This window comes from Tursiops truncatus, chromosome 18 (genome assembly GCF_011762595.2).
Source record: "Tursiops truncatus isolate mTurTru1 chromosome 18, mTurTru1.mat.Y, whole genome shotgun sequence".
Classification (NCBI taxonomy): Eukaryota; Metazoa; Chordata; class Mammalia; order Artiodactyla; family Delphinidae; genus Tursiops; species Tursiops truncatus.
Genome location: NC_047051.1, coordinates 20,343,542 through 20,368,158, shown reverse-complemented (window position 1 = coordinate 20,368,158; position 24,617 = coordinate 20,343,542). Strand labels below are relative to the sequence as shown.

The 24,617-nt window shown below is 45.3% G+C and overlaps 1 pseudogene; it reads right to left on the bottom strand.

Moving 5' to 3' along the window:
- Positions 1-307: 307 nt before the first annotated feature.
- LOC101340083 (glutathione peroxidase 1-like) lies at positions 308-22,527 on the bottom strand (annotated as a pseudogene).
- Positions 22,528-24,617: the final 2,090 nt, after the last annotated feature.

The following is a 24,617-nucleotide window of genomic DNA, read 5'->3' as shown; positions in this document are numbered from 1 at the left end:
ATTCTTTAGAGTTGGGCTGAAGAGGGGAAACCGAACAGGATTTCATGAGATGCCTGAGAGGAAGTCGTGATCAAAGGGGAGATAACCCAATTTTCCTCTGCTTTCACCAGCCTATCACTGAAATACTTCATAGTTGACCCTCTGTCCTGTATTTTTTTTTTTTTTTTCCCCTGACACTCAGCACTTTATTAGTGAGGAGCTGTGGTCTGGGAAAGAGGAGGCTGGGATGGACCAGCGCCCATCTCGGGGGATTTTCCTGGACATCAGGCGTTCCTCCACGCAGGTTTAGGGGAAACACCTTCACGGATCAAATCCCCAGAGAGCAGCGCTGTGACTGCCAAGCAGCAGGGGTAGGAGGGGCGCCCGGGGCACAGCGGGGCCCCTGGGGCAGCAGGGCTTCAATGGCAGCCTCGAGGTCGAGGGTCAGAAAGCGGCGGCTGTGCGTGTGCACGGCACACAGTCCGGGCCCACCAGGAGCTTCTGGAAGTTCCAGGCGACGTCGCTGCGGCACACCGGAGACCAGGTGAGGAGCTTGTGGTCGGTCACGAGGGCAGGGGCGTCCTCACTGTGCGTGCATACCGCCTCGCAGAGGCGAAGAGCCGGTGCGCCTGCGCGCCGTTCCCCTCGCCCTTGGCCGGGAACCTGAGATCCAGCTCAAGCCCGCCGTCTGGTTGGACGTACCTGAGGCCCTTCAGCATCTCCTCATTCTTGGCATTTTCGTGCGGGAGAGAAGAGCAGCTGGCACCTGGGACCGTGACGGGAGGGGAAGCCATCTGACCGCATACATGGAGTTTGCCCATGAGTCACTGGACTGTTACCTTTCTTGCAAAACCCCTGGGTGGACTTGAACCCTGGCCTGGAACGAGCGCCGGCGGGAAGCGAGCCAGAGGCCCGCCTCTCCACGCCCAGGGCGCGCGCGGCCGCGGGGCCCGCCGGCGCTCCTGACCCGGGTCGCGCTCTCACCCCCGCTCCGCCCTGCGCACCTTTTGCCCAAACTGCTTGCTCGGGAAGCCGAGCGCGACCAGGCCCGGGGCCCCCGAGGTGCCGCCGCTGCAGCTCATTCATCTGGGTGTGGTCCGGGACCGTCTTGCCTCTGAGCGACGCCACGTTCTCAGTGAGCGGCCCCTTGGCCCGCAGGGAGCCCAGGCTCACGGCTTCCTCACCGGCCAGCGGGCGCGCAGAAGAGGGGACACGGAGCGCTGAGCTGCGCACGTGGCCAGGGTGTGTCGGAAAGGGGAGAGCCGCGGGCTCTAGAGCCCCTCGGTCCTAACATCCTTTTGCAGCTAGGCTCTGCACATGGAATAGTATCCAGTGATCTCAGTCATCGATGGGTTACAAGAGTGCTTATCAAAAACCCCAATGGTCTGGAATCGTGTTGAAATGCAGACTCTAATTGAGGAGGTTAGGGTGCAGCCTGAGCTTCCTAACAACTTCCCGGTGATGCTGAGGCCACTGGGTGACAAAAGCTTAGATAATCTCTTTCAGAGTAAAATGTCATTGCCACAAACCATAACCCTGTCACTATTGAAGCATTAAAAGTGACTCCAGGCTCTGCAAGCCTCCAAGTTAAGTAGTTTCAGAGCACGTCAGGACCAGAGCAGGACAGAAAAGGGCAGGAAATGGATATGGGCTGGTTAGGGGAAATTTTCTGCAGCTCATCAGCCCTTAAAATAAAAGCTTCAGACTGGATTGGAGTTCTCATCCTCTTTGTAGAAATGCGTGACCATTCAAAAACATGTCATCCCTAAGGACAGAGTGGAGATAAGGCCACTCTTGACATGGTCTGTTGGACACTCTGACCAAGAGTCAAGGTCAGGTCTAACAGGAAGCAAACAACAGGCGGTGGACACCTCAGGCTAGTCCCCTTCTCTGCCTCTTTTGGCTTCGGACACCACACAGAGAATCGGACCGCAAACTCCCACCTCACCTGACAAGTCAAGTCTTTTTAAGGACCCTGGGCAAGTGTGTATTGGTTCAGACACTATTCTAAATAAAAGGGCTGGCTTTTCCAAGTAAATTCCTGCCTTCTTTTCCAAGGAGCACCTTCATGTCTAAGAAAACATGAGTAGGAGAGAATGGTTTCCACACACTAAGACCTACTCCAGATGCATTGAAAACTCAGCGGAAGAAGCCAAGGCAAACTGATCATGGGAAACACATAGGACATTTGGATCAGAACGTCAGCCTTCGAGTTCATCGTCTACAAAGCCTTAGAATGCAAACTGCTGAGGCTGCGCACATCCAGCTTAAAGGGAAAAAGGATTCTCTGACCTCATTGCCTCAGCAAAGCTCAATAGGTCACATTTCCGGCTTGGGCCACCAAGCCCTCCTTTGGCTTTTCCTTCCTATGCACAAAATTTCAGAAGTCACTGTGTGGCTGAATTTCCTTCGGTAACAGAAAAAACAGTCATTATTGTTGAATGCAAGGAACTGATCTGACCTAGAGTCAATGATTTCTTCCTGCAAGTGACAAAGCCTGTTTCCTCCAGCTGATAATGAAACCCTGGAAAGGCACTGAACATGCATTTTCAAAAGCAAATCATCCATGGCAAGGATGCAGTCCTGTACCTTTTTCAATCAAAATTTGAAGAATCGTATTTTAAAACAATTTTTTCTATTGTGGTGAAACATATGTAACATAAAATTCACCATTTTAACCATTTTTAAGTGTACAATTCAGTGGCATTATGCACATTAAGAATCATATTTTTAAAATAAGTAGCTATAAATGGGTCCCTAGTCTCTCTGAAGAAATATACTCAATAAGGGCAACAAAGAAAGAGCTACAGTTTTCGTTCCAGAGAAGGATGGAAAACCGTGATACTTCCATACGAATAATTTAAAGGCCTAGAGCAAGGGGGAAAAAATCCTATATCCTTCTTTTCCAGGGAAGGTGAGCTAGAGTATTAAGGAGATCTCTACTCACCTCTCAGCTTCAGGAGAGGTCCCTCAATATTTGCTGGATGTACTGTCTCTGTGGCCAGCAGGCCTGTGCTGGGCTCATGCCATTTGCAAGGTTCACTGATAGAGAGTACATCTTCCTACACATGGAGAAAAGATAGTCTCCCTATCCCACATAAAAGAGTACAGTTTAGGGGAAAACTGTACTAGGCTTTGGGGTCAGAAAGATCTGGCTGAAACACCAGTTCTGCTGCTTCTGGTGTTACTGCAAGTTCCTTAAGCACTTTGCTATAAGATGAGGATTAATGTTAGTATCTACTTTACAGGGTGGTCATAAGGGTTAAATTAGATAAGAGGATTAGTCAGGATACGATAGGTTCTGCTGCAGTAACAAATGAACCCCAGTATTTCAATGGCTTAACCTGATAAAATTTTACTTCTTGCTCATGTCACAGTCTGAGGGGGGCAGGTGGCTTTCCTCCAAGGGTGATCAAGGATCTGGGATGCTTCCAAATAACATCTCTGACATCTTGGAGGTCTTTGCTTCCTGATGAATGTAGGACCCACACTGGCTCTTTACACCCTTGGCCTCAAAGTAGCTATGTCTTTTCTGGTTACAGTTCTTTGGAAATAAGCATGTATGTCAGTCAGAATCTGAGCAAAAAAGAAACAAACAAAAACAGATGGCACGCTCTAAAGGGCCACTTATTTAATGGATTACTTACAAAGGTGTAAGCAGGGTTAAAAGAAATCAGAAGGGATGGTTAGACCTCCCAAGACTGCCAACAACTCAGTGCAGGTCCTGGATTTTCAGTAGCTGAAACTCAGGGAGCAGATGTGAGATGGGAGTCTGGAAACAGATAACCTAATCTCTCTCTCCTCTCATGTTTCTGACTCTTGCTGTTGCCTCCCGGTGATCAAACTCAGCTACACACCAGAAGTCAGTGGAGCCTGGGGGGATGCCTTCATGCAAGTTCGGCTTCCTGGGGGTGCCCAGAGCAGGGTGGAAAAGTGGATCTGGAGCAGCAGGTGGAGAATCCCCACCACAACGTGCAGAAGGCTTAGCAATGTTCTGAGTACATAGTGGGCACTGAAAACAAAGGAGTGAAAGCAGTTAAGAAAATATGAAAAAAATATTTAAATGTAGCTTATGTTTATTGAGGTCCTCACAATTCACTTTACTTCTGACAAAGAGAAATATACATTTGCTAAGGAGAATTTTTCTCTCCACAGCACAGATTTTTCAACAAGGGCTCAGTGTCCAAAGCTGGGCTGTCCTTTCTCTCTCCTAAAAGATGAGTTTAACGGGAAGAATAGTGTTTTGTTTGCAAAGCAAGAAACATTGATAGCTCCGCCCCGAAGAACTTTATCTGTGCAGCCAGTAATTACAACCTAAGTTAGGTTGAATGGCACAGTTACCCTGATAACTGCTGTTACTGTTTTCACTCTTTCACTTGCCAACAAGATCCTCTGGTCCCTTATCTTGTACTGGGGCCAACCCAACAAGAGCGGGAGAAGTTGAAATTCTGACACTTCAAAGCACAGGACAGTGTGAACAAGCTGGTGAGTTGTTTGTGTTGGGCTTTGCTAAGTAATGGGCTGGGTTCAGTGCCAGTAAAGAGCTTTGGAGAGTCGTGCTCGATGTTTATTCATATATAATCTCTCATTCTGCACCTAAGTGAAATGATCTTTTCCAAGGATCAAATTCATTTCTTTTTGCTTTCCTCCAATTCAGTATTTTGATGTCAGAAACTCAGGGAAGTTTTGAAATTGAAGGAAATTTAGAAGTCGTTTTGCCCAACCTCTTCACACACCATCGATGCCTTGGAGAGACTGGGGTTCAGCCTCTCCCTGAGCCCATTCAGTGATGGGACACTTCCTGGTGCTAGCAGCTCCTGTGCGTGTGCTTTGAGCCAGGCAGGGAGCTCTGGCGGCATTATCTCCTTTAGTCCCCACAGCTCCCTGAGGCAGCTACTATCATAAGCCCCACTTCCCAAGTCAGGAAACCAGAGCAGAGAAGTAACTTGCCCAAGGACACACAGCTAAACCACACTGAAGCAGGAGCTCAAACCCAGGTCTGTTTTTCTCCAAACCCCAAGCTCTTCTCCGTTAGGGTCTCCGAGTACCTTTTCGGACACCCCGTCCCCACCAGGAACTCTCTGAAATATTCTTACCCATCATTTTAGCGAATCACTGTAAGTTTTACATGATATCAAAAGTGGGAATGAAAAAAAACTGTTCCTGATAATTTACATTTTGTACCACTTTACTGTTTACGGAGCATGTCAGTAGTTTCACTTGAGCCTTTCAACAGTTCTTTGAGATAGTTATCACTATCTCTAGTTTACCTGTTAGAAAGTTGAGTTTCACAGCCATAAAAAGGAACGAAATAGGGCTTCCCTGGTGGCACATTGGTTGAGAGTCCGCCTGCCGATGCAGGGGACACGGGTTCGTGCTCCGCTCCGGGAAGATCCCACATGCCGCGGAGTGGCTGGGCCCGTGAGCCATGGCCGCTGAGCCTGCGCGTCCGGTGCCTGTGCTCCGCAACGGGAGATGCCACAACAGTGAGAGGACCGCGTACCGCAAAAAAAAAAAAAAAAAGGAATGAAATAATGTCATTCGCAGCAACATGGATGGACCTAGAGATTGTCACACTGAGTGAAGTAAGTCAGACACAGAAAGACAAATATGATATCGCTTTTATGTGGAATCTAAAAAAATTGGTACAAATGAACTTATTTACAAAACAGATATAGAGTCACAGATGTAGAACACAAACTTTGGTTACCAGGGCAGCGGGGGGAGGGATAAACTGGAAGATTGGGAATGACATATACACACTACTATCGATAAAATAGATAACTAATAAGGACCTACTATATAACACAGGGAACTGTTCTCAATACTCTGAAATGACCTATATGGGAAAGAAATCCAAGAAAAGAGTAGATGTATGTATACGTATAACTGATTCACTTTGTTGTACATGTGAAACTAACACAACATTGTAAATCAACTATACTCCAATTAAAAAATAAAGAGGGGACTTCCCTGGTGGTCCACGGGTTAATATTTCACCTTCCAATGCAGGGGGTGCGGGTTCAATCCCTGGTCAGAGAGCTAAGATCCCACGTGTCTCGTGGCCAAAAAACCAAAACGTAAAACAGAAGTAATATAGTAACAAATTCAATAAAGACTTAAGAAAAAAAAAAGAAAGTTGAGTTTCAGAGAGTGGGCATGTGGTCATATGTGTAAGAGGGTGGTAGAGCCAGGAGCAGAGCCCAGTTCCTTTAGATTTTGGTCCTATGCTCTTTTCACTACTCCATGCTATTGACAGCAAAAGGTGAAACAAGGAGGTATCACTTTTGTCCCGGGTTCCATATCACTTCCTGTCTTGTACTGGTGCACCGTGGCTTTCTGAACGGTTGCAATTAGGAGGTTCAGTCTTTCTAATAAATCTGCCTCACATCTGCTCCTTAGATCGGCATCCCAATGAAAAATTCTGTCTCCATCCACTTTGCTACCTGACCTCGACCCAAACTAGTATCTGCCCTGCTTTATCAACCGTGTTTGTGGGACTGTATGTTAGGGACAGTGGGGCAGATCAGACAGAAACAATCTAGAGCCACAGCAGTACAATGATGCTTCTAGTTGTTCCACAGGATGCCAAACAGCTGCTTTTAAATATCCAGATGTTTGGCATCATGTAGAACAAAACTTTGATTCATTGGCCAAATATTCCATTGTCATCTAATTAATCAACATATGCTTGAATGTTTTGTCATCTCACAGACTGTATGTTTGCTTAGAAGTGACTAGATTTTAATATTTCAGCTTCCAAAAAGTATCTCTCAACAAAAGCCCCCCCCCCACTATTTTCCAATGCATAAGTCTTCTTTTCTTGTTGCTCGCCAATCTGACAGAGAGAAAAGTCCTGCACATGTTACAAACTATTTAATCAGCTAAATGCATCTGCATCAAAGGCCAGTGTGTTCTTCTGTTGAGAAAAAAGCAAATCTTGGGTTTCCCTAGTGTGATGAAGCCCAAACCATGTAAGCAAGACACATTAAACATTCCTTACTCTGTCTTTGAGCTCATTTAATTTATTTTTTTATTTTGGCATCATTGACTTATTACATGATATTAGTTTCAGGTGTACAATTTGATATTTATACATATTATAAAATGATCACCAGGGGCTTCCCTGGTGGCGCAGTGGTTGAGGGTCCGCCTGCCGATGCAGGGGACACGCGTTCGTGCCCCGGTCCGGGAAGATCCCAAATGCCGCGGAGCGGCTGGACCCGTGAGCCATGGACGCTGAGCCTGTGCGTCTGGAGCCTGTGCTCCGCAACGGGAGAGGCCACAACAGTGAGAGGCCCGCGTAACGCAAAAAAATAAAAAATAAAAAAGACGACCACAATAGGTCTAGTGACCATCTGTCCCCACGGAGAGTTACAAGACTTTTTTTTCTTGTGATGAGAACTTTTAAGATTTGCTCTCCCAATAAACATGTTAAAAAAAAAAGATTTGCTCTCTTAGCAACTTTCAAACACCTTTGGTTTTATATCCTGTACTTTACATAAACTATTCAGTGAAAATTATTTCACTGTTTTTCCTAATTGTTTTCCTCTTACATGGCTACCTGGAAACACACTTTCCAGGAAATTTGCAATGAGGAGTGGAAGTGGTCCAGTGAACAAGATTTCTAAGCTTACTCTCCAGAAGCAGTGGTAGCTTTCTCCTCCTTGAGATCCTTAGATACACCTTAAATGTCTTTAATCTCTTTTGGACCCATTAACCTACTGCTACTCAAATTACTAATAGTATCTACTTTGTATTAAGGTATCACTACAGGTGTCAGACTCTGTGCTAAGTGCTTTCAAGACAGGACTCATTTAATTCTCCCAAGAAGCCTTTCTGTTATATTCCGTGAAGAGCACCAATTTGCAAATGAGGAAACTGCAGCTTGGAGAGGGTCATCAATTTGCTCAAGGTCACACAGCTACTGGGCATCAGAGCAGGGACTCTGAACCCCAGCCTGGTTGCCTCCAGAGCCCACGTGCTTAACCCCTTACTCCTCTGCTTTCAAAGTGATAGTCCTCGAACACGGAATGGAATCCACCACCCCAGAGTGAAGCCCAGCACAGGATGGTCCTTCCCTGACTTTAGGCCTCCTGTCCTTCTGTTCCTACCACATCCTAAGGTTCAAGCCCACAGACCGCAAGTCGTTCCCCAAACACCATACTTTTTTCTCCTGCCTTCATTTGCACACTCTGCTCTCCCCACACGGAGCATCGTACATGCCCAAACTCAATGTCTCCGTGCCCAACATCTTCCATGGGAAAATCCCCACTCATCCAGCAAGGATCACTCAAAGGTTAACGCCTCCCCAAAGTCCCCCTGACCCCATGCTGGACCCCTCTTCTCCCATCATACCTTCCTTGGTTACAGTACCTAACACCTTTATCGTCCTTAGTGTGCTGGTCACATGTTTTTTTTGTTTGTTTGTTTTTGCGGTACGCGGGCCTCTCACTGTTGTGGCCTCTCCCGTTGCGGAGCACAGGCTCCGGACGCGCAGGCCCAGCGGCCATGGCTCACGGGCCCAGCCGCTCCGCGGCATGTGGGATCCTCCAGGACCGGGGCACGAACCCGTGGTCCCCTGCATCAGCAGGCGGACTCTCAACCACTGCGCCACCAGGGAAGCCCTGGTCACGTGTTTCGAAACAATTCGTTTGCCTGTCCAGCTCTCGCATCAGCCCGGGAGCTTCTTGAGGAAGGGGCTGATCTCATCTCTGTGTCTCCAGGGCCTGGCGCAATAGGTTCTCAATTGGTGTTTATTGAATAAAAGATGAACTAAATATGCACAAGTTGTGATGACGTGTGAGTGATTACTAACATTTATTTAACACCTCCACGGAATTCAAACTGCTCAAAATTGATTTCATTAGGACAGGACTCAATTTTTGTCTTCACAATCCTCCGGGCAGAGAGTTTCTGCTTTTGCTTTCTGTATGACTGTGAAGTTAACTTTTAATGAGAGAGAGAGAGAGAAATAGACACAAAGAGAGAGGGAGGGAGGGAGAGAGAAAGGGAGACACAGAGAGAGAGAGAGAGAGAGGAAGGGGGGAGAGAGAGAGAGAGCTCTTTTTCTCTGCATCTCAATCCCAAAGTCTCAAGGAAGATTCGATTAACTCAATTCTGACACTAGAACGATCACCACCAATGATCACATTGTCCTAACACGACTGTTCCCATAATAACCATGTCGTTGGGAGGAATTCCATTAAGTGAGAATGGGGGTGGGATGCTGAGCAAAGAAAACAACAGATGTCTGCGATAGTCCGCTGACATCAGGGCTGAAAAACAATCTCTTACAGGGTTAGCAAAGCCTTGTTTAGGAAATCATCTCTCTCACTGTTTTGGAGATTTTAATAAGGACCTCTTAAAGACCAAAAGGTCACCCAAACTCAGAGAAATGCCTTTCTAATAGAGGCATTACAGGCCTGATGGATGGGAAACTTAGGGGCCTAAAAGGCTTCTCAGAGTCTTCAAATGTAGGGAGTTGTGAGGTCCTTTCATAAAGCCAGAGACCTCTGCTTATTGACATGGATACTTGTGTCACCGGTAGAAGTTATTGGGCAGGTAAGTTCTAAAAGTAAAAATCTGCCGGCATCAACGTCTGCAAAGCAAATGGTATCTAGAGGCCTGGAAGCACTGGGCCCAAGTCACCACCCAGTGAAACAGGTTCTGTATTCGAGAATGGGTTACTTCATCTCTCAGAGTTTCTCTTTCCTCATCTGTGAAAAGGAAATAGATAAAGCCATCTTCACTGAGTTGCTGGGAGGATCAAGTGAAACAAAGTGTAGAAAGCCTAGATATACAAATGTTATTTACTTGTGTTATTTCAGGGAGAAACAGAAAATAATGGAAGTACTCATTTAGAAGGGAATGGTAAATAAGGTTGTGCGAATACTCATATTTTGACATTAAATTTTTCTCAATAATTAAAATGGAAACAACAAAAAACTATGGGGAAATGACGGTGGTACAGGTTAAATGAAGATGATTAATGTTATATTTTTCTACTATAATTTTATAAACAACATGAATACGTATGAAAAAGAACTAGAAAGGGAGTTCAAATAAAAACTATTTGGGGGCATCCCTGGTGGCGCAGTGGTTAAGAATCCGCCTGCCAGTGCAGGGGACACAGGTTCGAGCCCTGGTCCGGGAAGATCCCACATGCCGCGGAGCACCTAAGCCCGTGCACCACAACTACTGAGCCTGCGCTCTAGAGCCCGCAAGCCACAACTATTGAGCCCTCACTCTAGAGTCTGCGAGCCACAACTACTGAGCCTGTGTGCCACAACTACTGAAGCCCATGCATCTACAGCCTGTGCTCCACAACGAGAGAAGCCACCACAATGAGAAGCCTGTGCACCGCAACAAAGAGTAACCCCTGCTCACTGCAACTAGAGAAAGCCCACACACTGCAACGAAGACCTAACACAGGCAAATAAATAAATAAATAAATTTATTAAAAAAAAAAAAAAGAAATACAGCATCTTAAGCAGAGGTGGGAGCATGGAGGTAGGGCACACGTGGCCAAGTTGGCACAATTCCCAATTTTTTTCCCTACCCACAATCCATTTGTCCTTCTTCTGGTATCTGCACTCAGTCTTCCTCTGGTAGGACTCCCCACCTCCTATGTCAACATGTTCCAGGGGCAGATGCACCAGAGCAGATTGAAGGTTGACATCAGTCTGTATATCCGTCAAGACACGTGAAGTCCCTGAGATTTTACCCTACTTGCAAGAAAGCAAGTTAGTCTGCTACCATTTTATGGATGCTGGGAGAGAACATAAGACTCCTTGACAAACTCACACACACAGACACACACACACACGGTATTAGAGCAAAAGAAGCAGCCAGAGTGTCAGCAATTGGCACTGTTCCCCAAGCTCCAATCCCCAGGGTGACAATAAGGGCCAGATGACACCTGCATACGTAGTGGGTGGCGTTACAGCAGAGGAATTCAGAGCTGAGGGACCTGTAGACTGTGGGCAAGCAGAGAACACTATGACCAGCAACGGGTCAGTCTTCCCTCCCCAGCTCCCACTCTGAAAGCTGTGGTCAAACTCTAGCACCTTCACCTACCTGGTTGCCTATGTGACCAGGTACAGAGCTGCTTGGGAGAAGGACAGGCCATGCACACCCAGCAGGTAGGTGCAAGATGCTCAGGGCCATGATTCTTCTGACAGTATCATATTTTCTTGGCCATATACAGGGATGTGCATGTGATCCAACCAGAACTATTGAGATGAAATGAAACCTTTGAAGCTTTTGCTTCAGATGACAGGCATCTCACTTCCCGCCTCACCTCTACCTCAGAGGAGAATCTAGAAGAGCCATCTTGTGACCAGTAAAGTCTGTATGAGAATGGAGTCCACTCAAAGAAAGCAGAATTGAGAAATGGAGAGATCAGGAAAATTGATTCTGGTGTCGTCATTTGATCCACAGTGTAAGGCCAGGCTTAAAACCAAGCCGTCGGGCTTCCCTGGTGGCGCAGTGGTTGAGAGTCCGCCTGCTGATGCCGGGGACACGGGTTCGTGCCCCGGTCCGGGAAGATCCCACATGCCGCGGAGCAGCTGGGCCCGTGAGCCATGGCCACTGAGCCTGCGCGTCTGGAGCCTGTGCTCCGCAACGGGAGAGGCCACAGCAGTGAGAGGCCCGCGTACCGCAAAAACAAAAACGAAAACAAAATCAAGGTCCCAGCTCAAAGCTGTCTGGCAGGAAGAATTCTCTCTTACTCACAGGAAGGTAGGGCTTTTTGTCTTCTTCAGGCCTTCAACTGATTGGATGGAGCCCACACACGTCAGGGAGGGCAATCTGTTGTACTCAGTCCACCAATTCAGATGTTAATCTCACCAGAAATACCCTCAGACACGCACCCAGAATAATGTCTGACCAAATGTCCAGGCACCCTTTGGCCCCATCAAGTTGACATATAAAATTAACCATCACAACACTTTATTAAATTACATTTATCAAATGTTATGAATGTGCCTAAGTCTTGCTTTGGTGAACTTATAAAAGTCCCTAAGTGATTCAACTTCACGATTTTTATTCTTCCAGACTCTTGAAAAAATGGGGCTGTTTAATGAATCATTTGTTGATTCATTTCATCCAAGGTTTTGCAGGGGTTTTAAGAACTTAGAACTCTATTGTCACAGTTGTGTTGTTCCCGAGACTAAATTAAATCTGCTGGGTAAAACCTTTCCCTCTGTTATAAGAGCTATTCCCGGACACGCATCTCTCCTCTTCCTGAAATAGGACCAAAAAAAGAGGGGGGAGAGAGAATTTTTCAAGATAAAAGACTGTTTGGATTTTCTTATGCTATTTTAAGTTCACAATCGTGTCCATTTGATATTCATTTTACATGCCTGGCTTTCATCACAATGATTATCATTTAATTACATTTTAGCTGAAACAGCCATATAACATTTCAGTGAGGTTGAGGAAAGACTGCCTCACTTCCAGGCTTTTCTGCAGCCTTACATTATATCTCTGTGTTAACTGTAGAGGCTGCCTTCTATAATACAGGGGCTACAATGTAGATAATTGGTCTTCTGATGATCTCGGGTACATTAAAAATTGGCTTATTTCATTTCTGTTCCACACAAAGTTTTCATTCATGGTTCATCCAAGTGTTTTTCCCCATTAGAAGCTTCTTCTCATGGAGCCCACAGTCCATCTGCCATGGGACCAATCAGCCCAGAAGGAAAGATAGGAATGGATGAAACCTAATTCACAATAGAGTGGGATTTCTTTTCATTCTTGTCCAGCGCATTCCCTCTACCTTGGCTATAGAGTGCAAACTCCTGGATGCTGCAAGAGATGCTGAGGAACTTGCCCAGCGCTTCAGTCCTCTTGGAGAGCAGCTGAGAGGAAACGTTCCCTCTTGCCGGCTCCTGACCATAGCAGAGAGACCACAGGAGTGGTGAGAACAGGACTCACCGTGCTGGCTCTTACCTGCCAGCAAACAGACAAGGTCTCCTCCCAACCTCCTCCTCTCCCTCAGTCAGCTCAACAGAGAGGTTTCCCACCCTGTTTCCCACCATGCAGCCTGTGTCTGTCGCGTTGGTCAGGGAGAATAGGAAGCTCTAGTTCAGGCTTTGGACAAGCCACGGTCTCTAGGCACCAGCTGTACCTGAAATAGAGCTCATGTATTACGACGAAGTTTGGCTTCTTGTTTCTTTTTTGAATTGGTTCAGAATCTGGAGGAGAGACTAGGTAACAGGTATGATCAGCTCCTTTCAAACCCCAAACATACACCAAAGACCTGGGAGAACTGGCAGAGCTAAGTAGGTTACTGTAATAACTTGATACCAAGTTCCTAAGGCGGAGAGGAGATAAGATGGCAGAGTAGAAGGACGTGAGCTCACCTCTTATTACAGAAACACCAAAATCACAACTAACTGCTGAACAACCATCGACAAAACAAACAAACAAAACAATGCTGGAACCTACCAAGTTCCTAAGAAAACATTCTCAGAAGACTAAAGGCACTCAAAGTGGGGACACTTTTTTTCTTCCATTCTTTTCCACATCCCATCAAACATATAAGGCAGTTTGAGATATTATACACAGTATAAAGGGCAGTATTTAGTCACAGGCTAAGACCCTTGAGTTCCCCTTTAGCTCCAGCTTTTGAAGTGCAACCTAAATGATTAAACAAAAACTGCAGTTCATATTTGCAAAGTAAATGACTATCAAACTTATGAATCTGATGATCTCTATTAAAAAAACTAAAAACAATGTATTGAGAGATAAACGAAGACTTGAGTAAATGAGAAACAACATGTTCCTGGAAAGGAACACTAAATTTTTATAAGCATGCTAATTGTTCTCCAATTAAATTACTGTTTTAATGCAGTTCAAATCAAAATGTCAGAAATAGGGCTTCCCTGGTGGTGCAGTGGTTGAGAATCTGCCTGCTAATGCAGGGGACACGGGTTTGACCCCTGGTCTGGGAAGATCCCACATGCTGCGGAGCAACTAGGCCCGTGAGCCACAGTTACTGAGCCTGCGCGTCTGGAGCCTGTGCTCTGCAACAAGAAAGGCCGCGATAGTGAGAGGCCCACGCACCGCGATGAAGAGTGGCCCCCGCTCGCCGCAACTAGAGAAAGCCCTCGCACAGAAACGAAGACCCAACACAGCCAAAAATAAATAAATTTTAAAAAATAAAAGAATGTGCCAAATAACTGTCAACTAAAAAATTACTCACAATCTAAAAGTTGAGAGTTATGTTTTATTTGGTGGGAATTTTTAGGACTTCAAGCCCAGGAGGCAGCATCTCAATTAACCCTTGGAGAACTGCTCCGAGGAGGGGAAGGGGGGAGTTAGGATACACAGGAGTTTTGCAACAGAGGGCAGGTAGTAGGAACAAAAGATTACTGTTAATTAAACTAGAAATCTCAAGGAATGTAGCACTTTTCTACTATGGGAAGATGCGAGAGTCTGGGCTCACTGAAATCATTCCTTAGATATGCACCTCAGCTATCTGGGGCCAGTATCCTGTATTTTCACATCCTGAGTTTCCTCAGGGCTCACCGTGGGGAGTGGTGGCAGTCTGATGGCTGCTAGATGGCCGGTATTCTTTCCTTCCTGGGTTCCCTCAGGGCTCACCAGCTTAATATAGGCTGTGGCTGCAATCTCTGATGACTGTGATTACTGAAATGGCAGGCAAGATTCCACTTATCAAACCACTCCAGCCGTAAACGGGGCTGTCTGGGTGAGTTACCCTGGGGTCCTCCTCATTCTAGAGCTGCTCTCCTTGGACCAAGAGTTGATTCAATGAGCTTGACTTACATGGTGGGTTATTATCTGCTAGTCTAACCAAAAAGAGTCTCCCCTCACTGATGTTTAGGAATGAAGAGGGCACGTCGACTACCACCATGCTGGTGGGTGGTCGTGTAAAGGTCTCCCATTGTTCTGCTGACAGTATTGTCCTTTGTCACCTTCCCTTCCTCCTTCCCGAAGTCAGCACAGGCGGTGTGAAAGGGACAGTTCAGGAAGTCAGACAGACCAAAACACATGCGCTAAACCAGCTGTCCTTAGGGGAAAAGCATGGTCTAGACCATTATACTCTTAGATAATCTAGTTCAGATAATCAAATTGCCCCGGAAATGGTCACCTCTCCCTTTTCATTTTGTTTCTTGGAAGTCACAGCTCTGACTTTATTCCTTATTCTTTCTTGGTGATGGCAACACCTAAGAACAGGCATCCAAATTAAAGAGGGTGTTGCTCACTTATGTCAGTGGAGATAGAAGAGTCTCATCTCCAGTGATTGCCCAATAGGTCTTGAATGCTACAGGAAGGATTAAGCAAATTATGTAACATGATTCCATCAGCTGAATGCCTTGCTTTCATCATTCTGCAGTTAAATCTTTGCAGCGTGCATTGTGACCCCACACTACAAGCCGGCGTAAAAAGCTTCCGCTCTTGTGTATAGTGTTTTTCCACAGTTGAAAAACATTCCTTTAAGGCACACACATTCTTTTAATAGCCATAGGCTATTGACGTTTTTAATAAAAACGAGACTGTGCTTAAAGCTAAAATCTAAATAATGGAAATAGTTATGCTAATAACAACGGCTAACAGTCCTGAGGGCTTACAACTCAGTAGGTACCAGGAATGTTATAAAAGCTGTCAACAAACAGTGTGGCAGGGCACTGACCAGTCGGAACTGACAATGGGTCTTAACCCTGCAATAGGATAGCTGAGGTCTGTTGCCATGCAGGACACTGATCTTGTAGTTGCTGGGTCCTGAGGAGGTGAGACCGGCTGGGACCTGGGACCCTTTGCTGCAGTGCTGCAGTGCTTGCGCCTGGACACACCTCTCTTCAAGCAACAAAATTCAAAGAAACTATATGGGACTAAAAATAACTGCATGCAAGCACAGTTGGGGCAAATTCTGGACAAAAGAGTCAAAGAGACCAAAAAAACCCAACTGCCACTTTTGAAGATCCTGAAGCGAAAGCAGGGTACCGTGCATGCCCCCGGCACACAACACCACCTAAGCGGTGGGCAAAACACCTACCAGTGTAGGTGGTCACCCCTCCAGCCGACCCCTGGCCACACCCCTACCCTCACCCCATATAAGGAACAAGCTCTCCTCCCCCGGCTTGGGGAGCCAGCAAGCAAGGGAATTGTTGTTTGTTCTTGCTCCCCACTGCTGCAGGGGCCCCAATAAAGCCTTGCCTGAAATTCTTGTCTGGCCTCTGATCAATTTCTATTGATTAAGGAGGCCAAGAACCTTGGTCCATAACAGAAGTGTGAGGAATCTAGGGGGAAGGTGTCTGTGTTCGGGGACATGTGCTCAGGGAAGCTATTTCCTTACTGGTAAGAAAGTGATCCACATCTGAATAATGTGTACAGATGTACCAGGTACACTGGCTGAATATCAGAACTGCCAGGCCCTGTGCTATAGCCCCTCTTCCCACCACAAGCCTGTAAGGGAAGATCCGATACTTATATCCCTTTTGCAGATAAGGAAATGAAAACTACAGAGTTTAAAGATTTTGCCCAAGAGCACACAGTCAGTACAAGGAAAAAACCAATTTGGAAATAACTAATTTAAAAAAGAATTAATAGATTTTTTGCGGGGGAGCAGTTTTAGTTTGATAGAAAAATTGCGTGAAGGGTAGAGAGTTCCCATGTACCCCCTCACCGGCCCACCTTCAGTTTCTCCCATTATCAACAGCTTACATTAGTGCAGTACATTTGTCATATTTGATGAGCTGATATTGATACATTATTATTAACTAAAGTCCATAGTTTGCATTAGAGTTCACTCTTTGTGTTGTACATTCTACGAGTTTTGACAAATGTAGAAGGATGTGTACCCAACACTAAAATAGCACACAGCATGGTTTCACTGCAGTAAAAATCCTCTGTGCCCCTCCTATTCAGCCCTCCCTCCTTCCCCCAACCCCTGGCAACCACTGATCTTTTTACTATCTCCGTAAGTTCGCCTTTCCCAGAATGTCATATAGCTCAGTTATACTGTATGTAACCTTTCCAGATTGGCTTCTTTTGCTTAACAATATGCATTTAAGTTTCCTCTATGTCTTTCTGTGGCTTGATAGCTCATTTCTTTTCCTCACTGAATGATATTCCTTTGCCTGGGTGTACCACCATTTATTTGTCTGTCGAAGGACATCTTAGTAGTTTCCAAGTTTTGGCAATTATGAACAAAGCTGTCACATACATTCCTGTGCAGGTTTTTGTGTGGACATAACTTCTCAATTCATTTGGCTAAATACTAAGGAGCACGACTGCTGTATCATATGGTAAGAGTGTGTTTAGTTTTGCAAACCTGCCAAACTGTCTTACAAAGTGGCTGTACCATTTTATGCCCCCATCAGCAAGTAATGAGAAAGAACTAATTTTTCATATACGGTTTTATAAATTTACAAAGCACTTTTAACTCTATGAACTGAACCTGGATCACAGAAAGACGTATTTCTTCAAAAATAAAGCCACATTATCTCTTTGGTATGCTATGGACTTTTCTGTGTAATTATTACTGCCAAATAAAGGCTACTACTTACTCAGAACCTATTTGGTGAATGACGTTCATTCCTTTATGTCTTATTTAACCTTCATAACAAATCCTGAAAGGTAAGGATTGTCATTTATTGAAAAGGAAACTGAGACTCAGAGAAGTCAAGTGTATCGCTCAAGATGACAAGGGAATTCAAACCCAGGGCTGCCTGTCGCCATGTCCTGGGTTCCTTATACTCTATAGCATTACACCCCCTCACTGTAAATTGGCAGGAAAGATTGTGAAAGACTTGGAAGGGAGAAAAAAAGAAAAAGAATTGCTGAATGTCCTGTTCAGTGCATCTTTCTGAGGTATCTTCCCCTTTCCTTGTCTCAGAGCTATTTTACAACTCTGTCAATTGTAGAAAACTAGAAATAATGAAAATGATTTTTGTCCACACTTGCAAATCAGTTGTGTCTGGTGGAGTGCAATTTTTTTTTTTTTTTTTTTTTGGCTGCTTTGGGTCTTTGACGCTGAGCATAGGCTCAGCAGCCGTGGTGCACTGGCCCAGTTGCTCTGGGGCACGTGGGATCCTCACGGACCAGGGCTCGAACATGTGTCCCCTGCAAAGGCAGGCGGACCTCCAACCACTGCGCCACCAGGGAAGCCCTGGTGGAATGAAATTGACAATCAATTGCCCTGTGGATAGACTGCTTTTTGTATCTATTTGTAAATTCACTTCAGCATTCCTTATCTGCCTCTATACGTGGGTATTAATTTGAATTCTCCTTGGAACCAGCCTTACCGGTTACTGGAAATACCTTACTGGTTCAGTGATTAATGAGTTCAATTCCTTGACATGTGTTTATTTTATATAGTATGACACTCATGATTTTACCCTTAAAAATTCTTTTAACAGAATGTATTTTGTGTATCAATATAATCAGAAACAATGCCAGTGTTATTTCATTATTATGGTTCCTTTTGCATAACTTAGGTGCATTAGCATATCGAGACATGTGAAAATTCTGGACTTTCCCTAAACCCACCTGACTGACTGGCTACCTTTTGAGATTGATGTTGACATGGTCCTTCCCTCAGTTCTTTCTCCAATGCTACCACTGCATCATCTCTTATTTCCTTCTGAAACCGTGTTTCTCTTTTTCTGCACAATTAAGATTTTCTGCTTCCTGTTTCTATAGAAACAAGGGAGTATTGGAAGGGGACTCTCCAATAGTAGTTAATCAAGAAGAATCTTAGAATTAAATTTGCCTGCAATACTTCACACACCTCACTGTGTGACAGATGATTATGTGTCTTGTGGCTTATTCGGGATACTAGTTTCCCCTTCTGCCAGCCTTGGGCTCATTAGCCATTCATAGTTTTATCCTATTCTGAGCAGGCAAGGGACACTTTAGAAATATGTCTTTTTCTGGATAAGAAGTACTGTCAAAATACTTTTGGTAGAAGAGAAACTTGAAATTATTGATCATAGTTTTGAGAATAATGACATTTTAGAGAAAATAAGATCTTAGGCATAAACTATCCAATCCCTTCATTTGACAGATGTGGAAACTGAATTCTAGAGAAATTAAATGACTTGGCCACAGTCACACAGCTGACTTGCTAGAAAGAGGGCTGCACCCTCATTTCCAGTTCAGTTCTCTTTCCGGGACATACAGCATTTCAATGACCTTGGCCTTCAAGAACTCAGGTTAGCTCGGTAGCTAATAATTATAGCAGGCATTATTTTCCCAAACTTCTCTGATTTTATGAAATCATGCAGTTTATAAAAGCTTATTGTTTTACGTACTTGAAGGAAAAATCAAGGGCAAGGTCAGTGGGAGCAAATTTGCATTTAAATGACAACTTGCAAAAATAAATTTGAAGTTAATAGCAGATTTTCGCGGTTGTTCTCACTCACAGGACCAGATCGTGTGACTGTCACACATTGCACCTCCCTCCATGTATGCAGGCCCTCTGGATTTTTCCTGGGCTTGCTGAAGTTAGGCAAGGTCGGCCAATGGCTGCTGACCACGTATTTGTTTGCCTACTGAATTCAACAGCTCAAGAAAGCAGTCCATTATTAAGAACCCTGCATTTAACACCTCTCATTTGCATTCCAATTAGTTTTTTAGTTGACAAGGAAGTTTGAGGGGGGGTAAGCGAATAAAAGCCTGGCTTTATTTTTAGAAAACCTTAAGCCTAGAGGATCCCTTGGACCTTCAAGAATGATAAAGAGAAACAGGTATTGCTTAACGCAGCCATCTGGACCTCAATGGTCCTGTTTACAGGAAGAGGCACATAAAACTAGAAACAGCCAATGGAGGACAGCATAACCTAGTCAGTACCAAGGACCTGAAAGATGTGTGCTTCTCCCTTATCCGATCATGAGGCTACCTACCATCCACTCTCTGGGAGACCGTCACCTTTCAGTCCCCCCATTCCCGCGCCCCAGTTTACACATAGAACTGCCAACCACACAAGGAAACCAACACGCTCGCCAGTTTCCCATCTGCTGAAGCATGAAGACAAAGTACCTGCTTCCGTTGCAGATACCTAGTATGTTTTTTTAACATCAGGCTTGAAAGTGTGTTTCCTCTCAGTCATAATTCACTGTGTGATCTGAGTAATCTGGAAACCCTTGGGGACGGTGTTGGGTGTTTACTGTAGTATCAACTGAACTCAATATAATAAAGCCCTTGCCTCCTGATTTTTAACCTTGCAGGGGTAATGGGCTGTTTAGTGAGATAATCTCTGTGCCTACGAGGGAAACAGCTCTAGGTAAATGGAAGGTGATGGATGACTTAAAGGGAACTCAAACACATTTATGCCATTTGCCACCAACTCAGCCCAGCGTGGGAGGAACCTCAGTTGTGTGTGTCCTAGTTGCAGACTCATGCCACAGAGATGTCTTGTGTCAACAGGGAGTGAGCCTCACACTGGGAAGCCATACTGTTCATGAGGGCAGGTCTGTTCCCCAACCCATAGGTGGGTGCCCATATCCTGCTGCTGGCATATGGTGCCCCATCATTAGCTAGATGTCAGCTACTCTGGAAAGGGCCTGAGGATAATCCAACCTGGGCTGTGGAAGGCAATTAGGACTGGCTGTGTGGGGATCAAACCAGTGTGTGGCTGGGGAAACCTGAACAGGAGTTGAAAGTGTTAAAGACAGGGGCCCTTGGTCAGCAGGGGAGAATCTTCAGCATGAGTGTCACCCCGACTCTCCCCTCCTCTCCTTCCGTGTTGGAAGACAGTTCCAAGGTCGCACAATTCTCTCTGTGCCCAAAGGAAATGTCAGGGGTTCAGGACCAGAAAAACTTGCTGCACCTAAAAGGTAGAATCTTTTTTGAGATTGTATCGTGGAACACATTACTTCTCTTGAGATTTTTTCTTTTTTAATTAATTAATTAATTTTTGGCTGCGTTGGGTCTTCCTTGCTGCGCGCAGGCTTTCTCTAGTTGCAGCAAGGGGGGGCTACTCTTCGGTGCGCTGGCCTTTCACTGCGATGGCTTATTCTGCTGTGGAGCATGGGCTCTAGGCATGCGGGCTTCAGTAGTTGGGGAACGGGGGCTCAGTAGTTGTGGCTCCCAGGCTCTAGAGCGCAGGCTCAGTAGTTGTGGCGCACAGGCTTAGTTGCTCTGCAGCATGTGGGATCTTCCCGGACCAGGGCTTGAACCCCTTGTCCGCTGCGTTGGCAGGCAGATTCTTAACCACTGCGCCACCAGGGAAGCCCTGAGATTTTTTTCAATAAAGAAGGTTTGTTCAGAGTCAGAGTTGACTAGATGATGCTTGACCTGCCCTAGAGGATTCAGAGAGCCTCTAATACCTTTGAAATTGTATACAAATCAGTATTATAGGATTTAATATTCATTTTTCTGGGAAGAGGGTATATATATATCTCTCTTGTCAAAGAATCTCAAAAGATCTGTGACTCCAAAATATTTTGTAGCCACTGCTGTAGAGTTCAGAGGAGCCCAGCCTTTCTGATCATGGCAGAAAGAATCCTGAAAGATCACTGCATGACGTGGATATGAGGTAACTCATGGCCTGTGCTTTGCCTGGTCCCTGGGTACCCCTCCATCACCCTTTAGCTGGCCCAGGGCACACTGCCTGTTCTGTTCCAGAGACAAGTAGCTAGACCATCTCAGGTCCCTCCAACCATATCCCAACACAGTCCTCGCCCAGCATCAGCCCTGTGAGCTAGCACCCTCGATAATATACCTTTAATAAGGTCACACTCAGGCAGAAGGCAAATGAACCATAATGATGGAAGGACAGGAGCAGATGTCCCAACAGGGCAGGTTGTGGCATAGTCAGAAACTTCCGGTGTTATGGGGGACAAGGAAAGCACAATGGCCAGGACATGGAGACCTGAGTCCACATTCTGCACTGGCCAGTGCACAGCATTGGGCATTTCACCCTCATGTGTTTATTTCAGTTTCCCAATCTGTAGAATGGGGAAGTTGGACTAGATTCCTGAGGCCTCCCTAGCCGAGGACATGACAGGCTGTGGACAAACTTGGTGACGTGGCCCTGTCTGCAGAGAGGTATTGGCAGAGGAACTGGTCTTCTATTAGGAGCTGGTTTATTCTTCTAACTTAAACACGAAGCTATGTTTTAAGACATGTTGGATTTTGCAGTCTGTAGAAGGATTATAAACAAATACGTACATCCAAGAGCAAAAACATCACTTGTGTGAAGTATCACGATGTCGGTGATGGGTTATGGGTTAGTTAGGGCCGAAAGCCAAAGACTGAATATTTCTGATTATGATGGGGTGCCTACTCTGTGGTTTCTGATTTGGAAATGTTGTTCGTAAATCTCCCTTCCCACCTCCAATCTCTAGTTCTGTTCGTAGCGGATCATATATATTTACCTTCTAGACTCTTCAGCGTACAATCCTTAAGGTGTCTGAATCGATACTTTGGCATACTAGTCGTACTCAGGTCTCCTGACTTTTTCACTCCAGGCTCAAAGGGGTCCTCTGAGTCCTCTAACCTCTCCTGGATTCCATCCTTCTCATCTCTGTCCCTGTTCCTGGATGTCACATCTCCAATCGTCCGTTCCACCCTCATCCCGCTTCCTCCTCCGGGTGTTTCAATCTTGCCTTCCTTGCAGACTTGTCCTTCTCCTCCCGGATCTTCTCAGATCTTCCTTATCTTAAACATCAAACAAGTTTCTCTGCTCTATTTGTCTTTTCAGTCACTTTTAAATCTATTTCCTTCTCCCAACCCACAAATCCTCGGAGTAAATAGCTTATACCTACTATTTCTATTTCCATCTTCTTGCCTCTGCAGTCTGGATGTTCATAAGCTGCCCTGGAACTGTTCTCTCCAAGCAGGGCTTTCCATGCTCTCCTTCTCTCTGCCCGTGGTTTTTGATATAAATGCAGGGTAGAGACAGCATGTCCCTCCGTCACCTTCCAGGGCCCAGCACTGACCATGACTCTCCTTGCAATACAAGCCCTCCTTGTCTCACCTCCTATCACTGTGGCAATATTCTGGCTCGCTTCTTCACTTCTAATTCATCCCGTAGAGCACTGTATCACTTACATCTTCCTCAGGACTCACCGACAGTTCCCCAGGGACTATTGATCCAAGCTCCATCTCTTCAATGGGTATTTTTAAAATGTAATTAGTTAACTGCTTACAAAAGAGCTATAGATGCACAAGTGAAACATTTAAACTGAACAAAAAGGTATCAGAGAAAGAAAACCCCTCTTTCCTCCCATTCTCCCTGTTTTTTCTCCCAGGAGCAATCACCCGTTAGCAGTTTCTTATACATCCTTGCCCATCCTCGCAGAGATATTTTGTGCATGCAGTTCTTCCTGATTGGTCTACAGTTCACCACCATGCCTGGGGCCCCGTCTTGAATCCAGCCATTTGGGCTGTGGGCCTGTTTGCCTACTGGCCATTTCTCCCAGAGCTGGGCTCTACCATACATATTCCAAATCATAGCCTGAGGTTTGCTTCAGGCTGTGCAGCCTGAGACTAATCCTTGCTCTCACTAGATGGCTGGGGACTTCTGGTGGCTGGGAGGGACCTTAGACAACATGCCCCCTGTGGCTACTGTGAGGGTTTCCAGCACTGTTCACCCTCCTTGGAGTGAAGCTCCTTTCTGGTCAGTGGTCCAGTCTGAACACCACTAATCCTGACTTTGCTCTTTCTGCACCAACCAGAAATTGAAGGAAGTTCTAACTGGTTTGCTTCTGAAACACGGTGGGTTGTGCTCCCTCTTGACCTGGTTGCCAGGAGATGGGCCTGTGATGACAGCGTTCCTTTGTTTCTGCATTATCGCTTCATCATGTGGCCTTATTACCGAGTCCAGGTCTGAGCCCTCTTCAAATGATGCACCAGAATGATCTGAGATATAAATCAAGGTTGTGCATGTCTACTGGGTACCCTGTGATAGCATCTGGGTGTAGAAAGCTGGATGTCCTTACAGCCAGAGTGCAGTTCCATCTAAATCCGGGGAGAAGAGTCCCTCTGGGAGCCACCCTCTAGTTCTGTGTCTGATGAGGCAGTAATGATAGCCTTGGGTTTGGAAAATACCCCTGTAATGACATCAAGAGTATTAAAGCTGCCTTGAGAGAACATAAATTACTGTTTTCGTTACATACAAAGTAACTTAAGAATACATAGGAAGACTTTTTTGTTCTTTTGAAGTCCATCTAATGCACAACAGACCTGGAATGGTATTTACTGAGGAGGTACTGCCTTAGTGACACTTGGCCTATTTAAACTATTGATTTGGAGATAAATTCTGATCTGTTATATATTATAGTTATGCTATATCTGTGTGTTATATATTACGTATGTTACACATATGTTAACATATATAACATGAGTATATGTTATATATGCTAATGTTATCTATCTATATGCATATAATGTACCTCAGTATGTGGTCCAAGGATAACAGTCTTGCAAGAAGAGATTTATTGGTAAAATATATAAGAGAAAAGCTTGATGTATACCCTCCCTCTCTCTTGCATATTCACAGTGCACTTTAGCATATCAAAGGTTCTGAGAGGTTCCTGAGTAAAATAACTTCTAAACTTTTTTATTAACCCAAACTTATTTGGCGATGAAACCCTTTATGCACAATGTCTATTAACAGCCTAAAAACTAAGGTTCAGAGGGACACATCCTGGATAGTACTGCTT